The following is a 15326-nucleotide window of genomic DNA, read 5'->3' on the forward strand; positions in this document are numbered from 1 at the left end:
TGCTATCTACCATACTCTCTGCCTCACAAATGGGCCAGTGTCCCCAAACTCCGCTTCAACTTCCAGGAGCTGCAACTGGAGACATGCAGGCCCTGGGCACTGGAAATGTGCCCAGCTTCCCCTTCAAGCAGGAGGTGCAGACTACAATTTGGAGCTCTCCTGCCATGTCTTACCCCTTTAATTAGTTCTTGCAATGTTAAATAATTTTAATAGCAAGTGAAGCTCTTGATGCCCTTTATTCCGATAACAATTTCTTAAAACTTACCTGATACTCACCAACATAAGTTACCGGAAACAGTTTAAGCTCACAGTCCTTTACCCACTGGAACCCTCATTGCTGACCTTCCTTTCATGATGATGTCTCTTCTAAAACTTGCTTCTCCTTTTGTTTTGGTTAGAGGAGGGAGGAGGGATGGAAATTCTACAATAATATAACATTTGGGCCAACCATTTCTTAACAGTAGATTCTTCCACGATACCCTTCAGTCCCAGGCTGACTGCAAAGTCCACTCCCAGAATGCAAACAAGCAACGACTCAATACCCTCTGGTTGGAAAATAAGGTGAATGAATGGCCAAAGAACCAAAGGCAACATAAGGAAAATCCTTTTGTTTTACACAGCAAGTGGTTGGGATCTACAACATACAGCCTGAGACTGTGGTGGAGACAAGTTTAGTCATGCTTTTCAAAAGGGAATTTCATAATTTTATGAGCATTAAAGAAATTGCAGGGCTATGGAGAAAAGGTGGAGTAGTTGGGACTAGGTCAGATGTTCCTGCAGAGATGCAGCATAGACACATTGAGCCAAATGGACAATGATTCTCTGATCGATACACCGAGGGAGTGGCTTTTTTATGGTTCTTATTTCTTCTGCTCTCACCAATTCCATTATAACTAATGGAGGATTTAATTTGTAACTAAAATGGAAGTGTTTTTTTGGGGTAAATAAACATAGAACTTGTTAGTCAGGTGAAAAAGCAGTTTGCTACAGTAACAAATTTTTATGAAGTTACACCTTATTCCTCTGAGCTGTGTTCTCTTTTTAGGATTGGAGATCGTTAGGATACTTTCGATGCCTTAAAATGAGATATTAAATTGCTGTAATTGAACATTACCACTCCACTCCAGTTTGGTCGAGTGTTTAAGCAAGGCTTGTAAGTAAAATGGAAGGAAATGATGTGCACTATTGTAATAACAATACACTGGTGTGCCAGTGGAAATTCTCCAAGACGCAGGCGTATGCAACCATTGTCTGAATTCTAACTCCTGCCTGAACCCAGGGTGGGTGTCTTTGTTCGGAGGATTCCTTTCCTCCACACGAGCAAGCTCCCTTCTTATCTACTTGCGATCAATAAGGCAGTGCTGTGAAGAATCCTGTAGGGATGCAATAAATGTCGGAGAGACTGAGTAAAAATATATTTCAGATGAAATGTTGAAAAATATCATGACCAATTAGAAATATTTATAATTGCTATATATATATATCTATAATTATTTAAACATCATTATTGTTTAAACGTATAGAAATACAATGCACTTGCAAAATATAATCACAATATCCCATTTCACGATACCTGCATTACAGTCTGGTTATAAACTATGTTGCAACTGCGATATTGTTTGCCTATAAGCAACATGCATTGTATCGGGAATTTTAAAGTGCTTCAGAGGCTGTATAATTGCGAAGGACGGTCACAAATGTAAAGTTTGCTGAGGCCATGGATCATATAGGCAGGAATTCGTGAATAAAGCTGAACTTAGATTGAGGTTGCAGAGAATCTGCTGTTCTATTCTTCGCATTGACCTGCACATGATCTGCCATGCCTGCAGCACAAATCTCTCTGTTAGCAGTTGCCGTGGTTACAAAAAGCTCATGGTAAACCAATGGGCTTTCTGCAGCATTGCTGAAAAGCACCAGCCATTTTGGTTATGGGAGCACACTGGCATAATGCTCTGCTTTATCCAGCAATAACATCAGCTATTGAAGAGAGAGTCCCGCGTTCCAGATGATCTTGGTCGCTCAGAATGCCACCGAATTGCTCGAACATCAGGCTGGGCTGGCCTGAAAGGAAATAATCTGCAGTGCAAATCTGGGGGCAGATCAGGCAAACACAGATAGTGTTTTGTGTTGTAAAAGAGCGTTGTGCTGTCACGTTACTTTAACTGTCTAACTGTTGTCTGCTATTGGTGACCAAGTAAGAAGGGTGTAGTCCCGCACTGACACTGTTTATGTACATTTCTGCTGCTTTATTTGGACAGACTCCCACTGAAGAAGCAGGTGTGTGATTTGTCTGGGTTCCACACAGGCTGCAGTCCTCTGGTTTTACATGCTGCTCTCAGCTCGGCTGCTGCATTTGGGACATCTGCTGGACGTGGACATTGTTAAACCTGGTGAATCGGTGCTCAGCTGGTCTCTCCCCATTCAGGTAAACTCAAATTGCAATATTGACTTTCTCTTTTGGTTGTGAAACTGGCGGGCAAACTGCAAAGCAGTTCTAGCGGGGCTGTCGGAATGTGCAAGTCCTCCTGTCTAAGAAACAATTACCTCTGTTGCCACAGACTTTACACCTCAATATTAATCCGGTGCAGTTGTGTTCATTGTGATGGATGTTTGCAATTTAAAAGACTTTCTTCGATTTCGGAATCCTAGTTTCGCCGGGCCGCCCGACATCGATGGTTACAGAAATGATCCCCGCAGTAAAGAAACAGTAGTTTGTGATGTTCATATTATACAAACCTATATATAGGTGCCATACTGCATGTTTCTCAAGCAGTAGGAGCCAGCAGCTATCGAAGTGCACAGTGATAACCTTTCCCAGAGAAGGGCAAACACCCTCGTTAAAAATCTAATACTGTATATTTCAAAATTAAACATACAAGCTGCTGGTACACACTTAGAGGCTTCATTTGAATTATTACCTTTTTGTGTGCTATAACAGAATCAAATGATGGTCGGAGATTACAAACGTTATTTGTGTTCTGTCTGTTGGATTACTTACATGAACCAAGATCAGTATGTGACTATACTTGTATTATGATCTATCCCACTGTGCGAAGAACTGAGAAATGGCTTTGGCTATTTTGTTGGCTCAAATTCAAATTACGTTTATTTCTTATTGCAAGCATCATTGACTGATAAAGACAGTTTTAATATTTAATTTCAAGTCATTAGAAAATAATTTCTTCAGCTCATTCCCTTCCTTAAAATTGTTCTAATATTAAGATGTCTTGGTTAGCAAGTGGTTGCTTGAAGCATGCAGTAAATCCCAAGGTAAATGATCAATATAATGCAACATGTATCTTGTATTACTGTCGGTGTTTCGGATTGTAGCTTGTAAATGTGGTCAAATGTGTTTTCTTACCCTGGAATAAGAAAGTAATTAAAAGTTTAAACTGTTTGTTGCGAGAGTGAGTAAAGATCAGTTTTTTTTGAAACCCTTTCCACAAAGTTTTCAACTGTATCTGCACTGGCTGTTAAAATCAAAAACCACAATTTATAAGTTATCATCAGTGCAGTATAATAACTGAGTGTTATTCCAAACAATAATTATCTGCTCTTACCCTGCATGAGTGATTTGGAGGCCCTGTTTTGTTTTGAAAATGCTGCTGTTGCCATCAATGTTAAGTTGGATTGTTGTGGCAGCTGCAATTGTAGTTTCAGGTATACACTGATGCCTCATCCAAGGTTTGAGAGGGTGGTGAATGTCGAAGTCACTAACTCGTGGTCAATAAAATAGATAATGTTCCAGGAGATATGAAGACAGCTAGAGATTGTTACTTAAGAAAGAGCTTGTCTTGCAGAAAAGTGATGGTATTTGCTGACAATAAAATTTAAGCCTTGAAAAGTTTACAGTTTCTTCCTTAATAGAACACTTCCTTGTCTTTGCAAAATATGTTTGTATATTGTTCAAGATACAGTTTTGTTCTTGTTTATTTTGTTACAATTATAGCATGAAAAAGCATTGGCTACAACTTTTTAATTTCTGGAGGTCTAGCATAAAGTAACCATTTGAAAAATCTATCAAGATAGTTCCCTTACAGATCAATGCAGGATAACCTCTCTTGTGGTCTTGATAATATCTCCTCTGATTATGTTAAATTAGAGCTTTTGATGAGACCCAACCGTCACTCTGATAGATAAGATAAAAGACAGAAAAAGTTGCTGCCAAAAGATTCAATACTGTATTTGTCATAATTCCAGTTCATCTGTCCATAAGGACATTATTCTTTATGAGCCAGACAATGATTTTTTTTAATTTCACTACAAGATTGATATCTTAGCATATTATTATTCAAACAGATTAAGGGTCCTGAAACATATTGGCTGTATGTTACGAAACCCATCTGAAATCCAAGAGTCTTTTCTCTCCCCTGCTTCAGGTTATTCTCAGCTTTAATACACACTGTGAGTGGATATTCATCTTATAGTAATGAGGCAGGGGAATGCCTCTGCTAGTTTGCTAAGTGCAGTAAATTGTAACTTTTTTTTACAAATAATTGCCATTTCACAAGAGACTGGGTTAAAATTTCCTGACTGTAGCATCATCTTCAGCGAAAGAAAGTTATGTACCTAATTTACCAGCCAAAGGGCCTTTCACGTTTATTACAAGCCAACTTTTTTCATGCCTCTTAATTATCATGATAACAAGAATAAATTGCATAAATTTTCCAAATACATGTCAGACCATTTAAATTACATATGATTCCTTGTTCCAAAATTCCATTAATACAAATTGTTTTTGCTCTATTCCTACTTGACTTATTCCTTCATCCTCTTCTTGACTGTTACCATAGCATAGATGCGTGTACTCTCCTCATATCCCTTCCTACACTGTGTTTAAAATTTGTAGCTTAAAGCTCCATTCTTAACTTGAATGCATACTATTTTGGGGTGCATTGGAGTTGTAGTTTCTTAGATGAGTTGATATCAACGGAGGCCCTATTTTGTTGATTAAGAGAATTGTTAAAGGCTTCATGACTTTTACATTTGAAGAAGTAGAAGGATTTTTTTCCGGTGTACTGGTAAATGTTCCTTCTCAAAAGCAACATATTACTAAACAGTTTAGTTAGTTATTTATCCAGTTCCATTTTAGTAGGCAAATTGGCTACTATGTAGGCATCTGCATTCTGCACTGACAGCACTAGCACTCTTGTAATTGATTATGAAAGGCTACAAGCCAGAAAACCTCATTATTAACAAAAACAGAAATTGCTCCTCTGACCTGTTCAGAGGTGGAGTCACTTGAGCCAAAATGTTAACTCTGCTTTCCCTCCACGGAAGCTGCCAGAACTGCTGTGTTTTTCCAACAATTTCTGTTTTTGTTTCTGATATCCAGCATCTGCAGTTTTTAAAAAATTTTTATGGTTCTAGCATTACAGGAAAAATAATTGACAACATGACCACAAGTATAACAGCTATCATGGAGAAAGTTGTGTCCTGCTTTTAAGCTTCAAGATCAAAAATGGGACATCTGATGTTCCATGTGCTATTTGACTGTCAGTAGGACAAAATAGACATTTTTGTTTTCAAACTATTCCCAGACCATATGTTGTAGATATATTTAATCAACCTGTTTAGTTGTGTTGTGAGACACCTCTGGAGAGGCACGAGTTGTCTCAGGCCATCAAGCCCAGAGGCAGGGACAGAACTGCTGCGTCCCAAAACCCCTGCAGGTCACATGATGTATACTGGTTAAATAGTTATCAGGCACACACTCTCAATTAGTCAACAGAAATCTCTGGTGCTGCACTCTTGCTTTAGTTATTAAATGACATATCGTAAACTATGCTGGTAATCTATTTTCAAGTTCCCTTCATATGGTCGTTAATTTAAAAGCACTAGTTGTGGAAGGGGCCATTGAAGTTTCAAATTTAGACCCAATGCTCCCTTAGAATCTGAGGAAGGGATTTGCTGAAATTACTTAGAGCCCAGGAAAGAGTTCTGAGTCACTCAATGAAGTGACTAATTTCACAGTTTTAACTATAACTTGTGTAACTGGATGCATGGGAGCCTCCCATTCATCATTATGGGTGCTGTCCCAGTAATGATAATGGTCATACATACAAACTAGGTGAGAACTAGGCCATTTGACCACACAGGGCTGCCGCACTTTCCTGTAAGATTGTGGATGATTTGATTGTGATCTCAAATGCACATTCTCGTCTACGCCTTTGACTCTAGTATTAGCCCATAATCTATCTATGTTGTCTTACGAATAGTCAATGATCATGCCACTGACAGATAGGCAGATGGGTAGTATCTCCCATGGAGGATGGATGGAGATCCTGCTCCACCCAAAGTGGGCAGGGATTTTAGGCTCAATTTTTCTGACAATGGTGGCTCAAAGACATGTACCACTTTTCCTTCTTTTTGCTCCAGAACTCTCCAACCTTGAATGTGTGCCAAATGAGATTTTTTTTATTCCTGTACTTTGGTCAAGGATACAACATAGCTAAAAAGTTAAAAATTGTAACGCAACATATCCTTTCTCAGCCAAAGTCAACAGTTGCTATTAATTATTTCTAACCTGCTATAATGCTTTATGTATTTAATGTGGTTAAAGCTTGCAAATCAAAACCTAGTTTAATAAACAATAGTCTACACTGACAGTACATGGCATGTTCAAAATGTAATTTTTAAAGACCCTATTTTAATTTCACATATTCTTCCTGCTTCTGAAGAACTAAAATAAACTGGGTTTGACGCTGCTGGAAGATTGTAGGATGTCCAAATAATGGAATGAACCCGAAAGTTCAGTTTTAACTTGTCTTTACAAGTGGCTGTAAGGAATGTCATCATTGAATGAGGCAGAGGATCTTTTAAAGTAGATTAACTCAACTTGCTGTCATGTTCCAGCTGTAACGTCACTCCAATTTTTACTGTTCTCTTTGTTAAAGTCATTGAAATGCCTGCCAGAAACCGACAGGTGCCGCATGAATGCAATGTGTGCAAATTGGGTTCCTGTTGCTGTAATTGGGACCTTGGTGCGATTTAAGCTGGTTAGATAAAAGCCCTGCAGAACGGCCACCCTACTGAGGAAATGTCTGTGTGATTGCGCTGTCTGACTCACTGGAAGCAATATTTGGATTAAATGGATCTGTGTGTGCAATACTTGGTGCAGTTTGAAGCGATTGTTCAGTTTTGTGTTTTGCTTCTTTCTGTTTTTCTGCTTTAATCACCCTGATGGAGCTTTAGCAGGTTGCAGAGGGTGCCAGCTCTGCTGGAGCAGCAGCCTCACTAATCAAGATGAGTCGCAGGCGGATCTTTTGTCAGACGGCTGCTTTGAACATAGGAACATAAGAAATAGGGGCAGGAGTAGGCTATCTGGCCCTTTGAGCCAGCTCCACTGGGCGTGCTGCTCATTGGCATTCCCCAGCTCTCAGTAAAGGCTAAGGATCACCTTCCTGGATAGGGCTGAGCATAGACTGGAGTGCACAAGCTGGATCCCAGTGCTATATTTAGCAGCAGTAAGATGAAGCCCACTGACTTTCCCATTATCACCAAGGTAGAGAAATTTGTTCTGATAATGCTGCTTCTAGCACTGCCTGCCCCAGCGAATTGCTCAACTCTGTCTAGAGGAGGCAGTACAGTGATGAATTCCTTCCTTAGGTCTCCAGTCAGGCAACCACTTCAGGCTAAAGGAATCAAAGGATGTGGGGAGAAAGGAGGAACAGGGTACTGAGGTGGACAATCAGCCATGAATGGTGGAGTTGGCCTGAAAGCCTGAAGGGTGACTCCTGCCCCGATATCTGTTTGTATGTTCTGTAGTGTTGGTGTCTGTTCATGTACAATGGTGTAACCATCAAGACACCACAAGGTATCCAGAAGCTTTTGTTCACAGGAAGGGCTATCATTTAAATGTATCAATCACTAATGAAGGATCATGCAAGTTTCAGCTTGTTTTAATGGAAGCTGCCAAGGTGGCTTTGTCCTCGGGTACTCATGCAGGGAGCCTTGAGATGTCCATGGATGCCAGAGGCTAGATGTTGGCATTAATGGAGGCTCAGCAACAATCTAGCTAGCTGCTGATGCACTTGTCTGGTCTGTAGAGCTTTCGGTGTTCATCAGGGGGGTGGTGAAGGAGCGGGATTTCTGCCATCGAGAGAGAGAGGGAATCATGTGCTGATCCTAATGCTGCATCTGTGGGACTATGGTTTATCATTCCTAATGATCTGTGGGAGTGCAGATTGCAGGAAATGAGTGACTCCTGGCAGGATGGTGATGCCGTATGAGATGACACCATGACAAGCTGAAAGGAGACTCCTCCATATTTTCACCCTTGGTGTTGAAACCCTCTGGCTGCCTTCCAAAGCCTCATGTAACAGCTCATGTGTGGCAAGCAATTTTCTTTTCATAGCTCAACTCCCCATCTCTGCTGGCCTCAGCAAAGTTGGGAGAGTGTCTTGTCCTTTAGAAAGTTATCTCGTAGACTGCCCTTGTCGCCACCTCCTGCTCACTTCTGCTATGGGGACCTGCTATGTACAAACTCCCGCCATCTCTAAAGCAAGAGAATACACGTACTGACCCTACTGCTTCGGTAACTCTCACAGGGTGCCACAGTTTTAACCGCTGTGTGAAGGGGATGGCACACATACTGTTTTTTGATTTGAGTGATTATCCTACTCCCATGATGCCATTCTCAAAGACTCTTACTGCTGAGAAGGGTCGAGATAAGTGGACAAGAGGGATTCAGTGTACTACAATTAATCTCATTGAGTTTGTAGGCAACTGAAGAAAGGTTAACCAAGCATTTTCTTTTCTAGCCAATTCTCTCATAGACTCCCTACAGCATGGAAGCAGGCTGTTCAGCCCGTCGAATCCACACCGACCCTCTGAAAACCATCCCACCCTGACCTACCGCCTACCCTATCCCTGTAACCCTGCATTTTCCATGGCTAATCCACCTACCCTGCACATCCTTGAACACTATGGGGTAATTTAGTATGGCCAGTCCACATAACTTATACATTTTTGGACTGTAGGAGAAAACTGGATCACCCGGAGGAAATCCATGCAGACACAGGGAGAATGTGCAAGTTCCATGCAGACAGTTGCCTGAGGCTGGAATGGAATCTGGGTCCCTGGCACTGCAAGGCCACAGTGCTACCTGCCTAACCTATGTACCAACCTCACATGTGTTCACTCCTTCTGAAGTGTAATTCAAGAGTGCCTTGCATCTTCTGGTAACAGTACTGAAGTGGAAAATATTCTCATATATGTCAAAAGGCTATTCATTCATGAAAACCATCACTACTGGGGAATTGCAACCTGATCCTGACCTCACCTAACTTTAGCACGCATGCATTTCCAGCAGGGTTTGTCCAGTACTGATCGAAAGCAGGAACTGGGTTTGACTATTTCCCATATAACCTAGAGATGCTGAGGCTAATTGGACCATTCCTATTGCTAAGCAAGCTGAGAACTGAGGAATTGAACCCGGAGCATCAATTGCCCCTTGATTCACAAAGGTGTTCTGGTGGTGGAAGCCCCTTGGTTGTTAATCAGAAAATATTGAAGAATTGTAAGAAAAAAGGACAGCATGCAATCTGTTCCTTTAATAACGTGCAGTTAATTGGAAGTTTCTGCTATAAATCCTGCTTTGACAGGACTGTTCTGAAGTGGCTGTTGATTAGTCCAGAAACAATAAAAATATGGTTTTTACAGCATTTGTAGTTTTCGGGGAAGAATCCACGTGAGGCTGTGTCATCACTCATTGAACAATCTCTGTTTGTGACAACAAAATTAAACAAAGTACTGCAGGTGCTGGGGATCTGCAATAAAAACAAGTACTTCAGAAGGTCTGTCAGCATCTATGGAGAGAGAAACAAAATTAACATTTCCAACCTGAAGAAGAGTTACGTCAGATTTGAAGTGTTCACTCTCCTCAGGTGCTGCCAGACTCCTGAGTTTCTCTGTTTTTATTTCAGTTCATGATATCTCATCATGGTTGCAGTGAATAACCTGTTGAAAGGCTGTCTTGTGTGGGTATCCCATTAGCTAGAAATCTCTACAACAAAGTCATTGAACACAGTAATGTTAGTGTTCATGGTTTTAACAGAACACAGGGTGAACTGTAGGCCATTTAGCCACTTGAGCTTGCTTTTCAGTGAGGTATGTCCCATCCAACTCTTTGTTCCTACATCTTGTTCCTTTGATAACTTTTGCTACCCCTACCCAAAAAAGTAACAATCAATCAAGTGTCCAAATGCCAAGTGCAAATTGGAGTTCCAAGCTTCCATCATTTTTTTGTGCTTAGTAATATTTCTTCATTTCACTGCTAAAAAGTCTGGTACTAATTTTAGGCCTCATCGTTTAGTGAAACTCCAGTTGATTGGTAGACAGAGCGAAAATGTTTCGGAACAGGAAAAGGCTTTTTAGACGTTCTGCCATTCAGTTGGATCATGGCTGACCATCTATGCCAATGCTACATTCCTACATTATCTCCATTTCCCCTGATGCCATTAATGTTGTCTGCGGGCCAGAGGAGCCAGGAGGAATATTCCCTGTAAGCTTTGTGGTTATGTAGCAGCTTAGAAATTCTCCTGCAGGATGACTTCTGCTCTGGTTTAAATATGTCGCACATGAACTCCGAGGTCGGCACAGGAACAACTAAAATTAGGGGGCGTGTTGCCAGGGAGCAACCTTGCCATGATATCACAGAGCTGCACATCCCTGGGTATAAGTGCCATGGTGTGGGTGGAGTTAGAACTGTTTGGAAGGTACACAGTGTAGGGACAATCGGAGACTTGCTATAAGATGTACAGAGGCATGAACACTCTCAGAAGATAGATTAGTAACAACCTAATATAACTGTAAGTCACAACCTGGTATAGATTACCATGTATGATATTAGTATGGAAGTAGAAGAAATAGTGTTTCTTTGAAGAATAAGCTCAAAACTAGTTCTTGACTTTGCCTTCTCTCCAACAAGTCTGTCCTAAACCCCAAAAAAATCGTGTAGCAAAAAATCACATAGCAAAAGAAGCCTATTGACTTGAATGATTGACCTTCCACAGCCCATCAAGGGGAAAGAATTTTAAAGATTCACCACTATCTGGTTGAAGAAATTTCTCACCTCATTCTTAAATGTTCTAAAATTAGATCCCCTGATTATAGACCCAGCATCTGGGGGAAACATCTTATTTACATTCACCTTAGTACGGGCCTGTAAGAAATTTACATACTTCATTTGGATCACTTCTCATTCTGTGAAACTCCAGCGAAGGTAGGTCACTGTTTCCTCAAAAAAAACCCTCCATCAACCCCTCCAGGGATGAGACTGGCGTTGAACTCCTCCTCTGTCAAGTCTATCCATCCTTCAAGAAGAAGACCATGACTCCAGGTTCAGCCTGAAGACCAGATCAAGGAGGCACAACCTTAAATGTTGAGCTAGGGCTACTTGGGTGCTGCGTGGGTGGAAGTCTGCAATGTTCCCAGAGGATATTCAACTGAAAATTTCAAAATTGGAATTGAATTTCTTTTTTTGTTGTTGGCAGAGTTTTTAACAGTTGCAGCATGAAGGCAAATAGAGATGAGCTACGGATCAATCACATTTCAGTTCAATGGCAGAGCATGGTTACTGTGGGGGCATTACAAACAGGGTCAGCTTTCCTCTTAAAATGTCTGCAACAAAGATTTCCACATTGTGATACCGAAGAGTACTTTGATACTAAGTGATGCTGCATCTATTTACTGAAGTGCAAACATCTTATGGTTTTGATTTTAGATGTTATTCCTGTGATTGCATTTTAACACTCCACATAATATATGAGGCAACTCTTATCATCCTGTTATTAGTCACTTTGCTGATGTGTGAATTGTCTTAAGAGCCTGCTTACTCGGTGACATTGTGCCTCTAACGTAACATTCATTGATAGAGAACAACTGATTTTAAGCAAATTTTCCTAATGATATCAAAGCACAGCCGAATCTCTGTTGGCCTTGTCCAGCTGGAATGACTACAGTGCTTGTTGGTGATGGTTCCTTTTCTTTAATATTTATCCCAGAAACACTATTCTAATTGTATTCTAGTGAAATAATTCGCTATTGAAACCCAGTAGCATCATAACCAAGAAGCATTTAGCTTCTTGCTGTCTGTGGACTGACTTCTGTAGCCCGTTGCAGTGGTCTTGCAGATCTTTTACATTAACTTCTTTTCAACACTAGTTTACTGTCATTTGCAGCTTCATTTCCTTCCAATATTGTTGCTTTATGTCAAACTGAATGTGACCACCTTGTGAATACCTCAGATTCCTTTCAAGCCCACATACCATATAAGCAGATAAGGGGGTATGCAAACATAGCCCAGGGATTGCAGGCCTTTTAAAGAAGTTGTTTGCATCTGTCATTCGGTGGTTTTTAAAGAAGAAGCACATCCGTATCAGAATGAACAGGGTCAGGGTGATTGCGCTTTGTCACTTGAAGCATGCGCCAGTGACATCTTTTGGCTGGCTGCATGGTCAATCAGAAAAATTCCTTGTCACAGCTCACCCCTGCCCCGTCACCACTATTTAGTCAAGATCATGTGAGACCTGATCGTTGGCCTGTTCCCGCCCTGTCACAGTTCCTCCTGTGGCCGGTGGAGGAGGGAGTTCAGTTTGAAGACCACCAGGTCACACTCTGTCAGTGGGAAGTGCGCCTCCTTTTACAGGGCCCCTGGCTTCCACTTCATTCACTGGGGCCTCCTCCTCTGGCTCAGGGATTAAACCCCATCTCCGTGCACCCCCCCCTCCCCCGCCACGCCCACCATCCTACTCCAGCAAAGTTGTCCAAAGGCTGGCAACTCGAAGAGATGGGGCACTCCCCTCAGAGATAGTGAAAGATTCTCTCTAAGCTAATTAGCATCCCTCTGAGCAGTAAGTAATGAAGGGGCAGGCTGCCAGGGTGGGTGCGGTCACTGTTCACATTTTAAGTGCATTAGGGATGGGGAGGGTGAGCTGGAATTTGGGCAAGTCTTCAAGTCATGCTTTTAAAGTGTCTGTACTCTCTGTACAAAATATATTTCGTATTTCTAAAGTAAATCACTTGCATTATTATTTTAAACTCATAAACTATTGCAACTATGTCCTATTCTCTATCTAATCATTTTTGCTCATACGAAAAGAAGCCAATGTTTGAGTCCTTTGTCATTAATTGTACTTACTGTTAATCCAATGGAAAGTTAGTTGTTTATACTTGTATAAATAGGAGAAGAAACCGAGAGAAATCCTCTTTTTACCATGACTTCTGCACATTGCAATGGTTTGTTAACGTATGTGTTAATTTGAAAAGGGTCTAATAAGTATAGTGTGGGCAGGGGTGAGAGGTCCTGAAAGAGCCAGTGATCGTTTGTGGCCTTGCTTTGTAACTCTCTATCTGTAAAAGCTAAACCCTGCCTGTAAATGAGAGCACTGATGCTCCCAGTGTTATCATGAACTAGGCCTTACCCCCTCCTGAGGCTGCACCTGTTCTGTGCTCCTGACTGACAGTTTTCCAAATGCCGCCTGTTTGGAGACCTGGTGTGAACAGGATATGATGCTATTTAGTCCCCGCTGACAGGAAGCCAGATTTCGCACATGGACTGGGAGCTAATGCAGACCCAGTGAAGAGTTAAAGAGCCAGCGAGAGGAGGTTATCTGTGCTGTGGTGGGTCCTAGCTCACAGGACAAGACACACCGACTGTAGGATTTTGTAAATTTTAATATCAGGCGTGCAACATTATCTTGCTTAAACTATCATTAAAGAAAGAGTAAGCAAGAGGACTAGCAACAGAAGAGCAGGAATCTGGTGGACATGCCAAATAGTTTTTTCTTGATATATTAAATCGGTCAGAAGAACATTTGAAGAAACTGAAGGTTATGTAAGTTCATTCTTTACACTGTCTTTTCTGATGCTAAATCTGTTGCTAAATGTTATTTGACAGGACTGCTTTCTTTGGATTTATCTGCATTCCTATTGCCGTCCCTGCCCAGTGAAGCGGTTGAAACTGCCTCGCGGAATGTTTTTTAAGCAAGGCTAGATAAATTTTTTGAACAGTAAATAAATTAAGGGGTATGGTGAGTGGGCGGGTAAGTGGAGCTGAGTCTCAAAAAGATCAGCTACGATCTTACTAAACGGCGGAGCAGGCTCGAGGGGCCGGATGGCCTACTCCTGCTCCTAGTTCCTATGTTGTTATGTTCTTATTCCAATTGGGCACTGCTGGTGTAAAATGAATGTTACACTTAATGAGCTTTTTTTTTAAAGATGCCCCTCAGATGTTATTATTGTATTGTTGTACTGCCCTTGCTTTGCAAAATCGACTGTATCTTATACCTCTAATCCTACCAATTAACCTGTTGGTCAATTGGGTTACAATTACTGTTCGTAATTCTGTGATAGCTTCAATCTTTTTCATCATTGTTCTTGCGTGGTGCTGTGGATTGATGCAATGCGTCAACAGATATTTATATTATTGCCTCCTGTCTTATGGGTCTCTTTGTTTCACTGTTCTGGCATTGCATTGTAGGAATGGTGAGAGTATACCAACGTCTGCACAGTAGAGATGCACCTATTTTATTGTCACCACCTTCTGCATGACTGCTTACCACTTTTCTTCTTTTTGACTTTTACACTTTTTTCTTCTGTGTGTATATTGTGTGTGTAAAACCTCAACTTGAGGTTCTGTGCACATTGTGACTCACTGCAATCACTCTGCACTAATTGTATGATATCTCTGAGTTGCATTGTTAAGGAAGAAACCTTTCTGTATATCCAGTCTCAGAATCCAGTTTGTGGAAGCTTACAGAAAGGTGCATCCTCTCCAGGTTTTGATGCCATTCTGTTCATCCAAACAAACTTTTACTGCCATTCAGTTAATCTCAACCGTCAGTCAAAACATGACACACAGAAAGTGCTGTGGTGTGCACAGTGGCACCCATTCTATGAATAAGTCACCTGAAGCTGTAATCTTTTCTGACTGCAGTTATTTAGTCAGACAATTTGACGGGTGCTTGACAAGATACACAAAAGAAAATCCATTTTTAACAAATCCTGTAGCAATGCTCAGCAGATGGATTTGTAACAGATAGGATTAGTGCAATAACGAGTGTTCTATTTATATTTAAATGGCATGGTCTCGGCAGGTAATGAAGATTGTTAATGGGAAATAGGTGATCAAATTATTTAGTTTTATTTGTTGATCGGATCAAAGTATCACGGTGAGACCAGTGTTGTGCCCATCCTTGATTGCCCTTGAAGGTGCTTATGGTGAGGCACCTTCCTGAATCCTGGTGGTGTCTGTCATTTTGGGGCCTATGTTTATGGATTCTGAGTCTGCTATGATGAAGAAATGGAGATGAAAACTGAAAGAA

At 41.1% G+C, this 15326-nt stretch overlaps 1 protein-coding gene across 4 annotated transcripts in view; it reads left to right on the top strand.

The window, feature by feature from the left end:
• Positions 1-15326, top strand: part of sorbs2b (sorbin and SH3 domain containing 2b) — a 493304-nt gene that overhangs the window by 189670 nt on the left and 288308 nt on the right. For 3 of the 4 annotated variants that reach the window (XM_048526963.2, XM_048526965.2, XM_048526964.2), the window contains exon 1: positions 1911-2425. The gene's annotated coding sequence lies outside the window, so the exon portion shown is untranslated. Of the gene's footprint in view, positions 1-1910; positions 2426-15326 lie in introns of those variants that run through there. The other variant, XM_048526962.2, reaches the window with a different exon arrangement.

Source organism: Stegostoma tigrinum, chromosome 3 (genome assembly GCF_030684315.1).
Source record: "Stegostoma tigrinum isolate sSteTig4 chromosome 3, sSteTig4.hap1, whole genome shotgun sequence".
In the NCBI taxonomy this organism is placed as follows: Eukaryota; Metazoa; Chordata; class Chondrichthyes; order Orectolobiformes; family Stegostomatidae; genus Stegostoma; species Stegostoma tigrinum.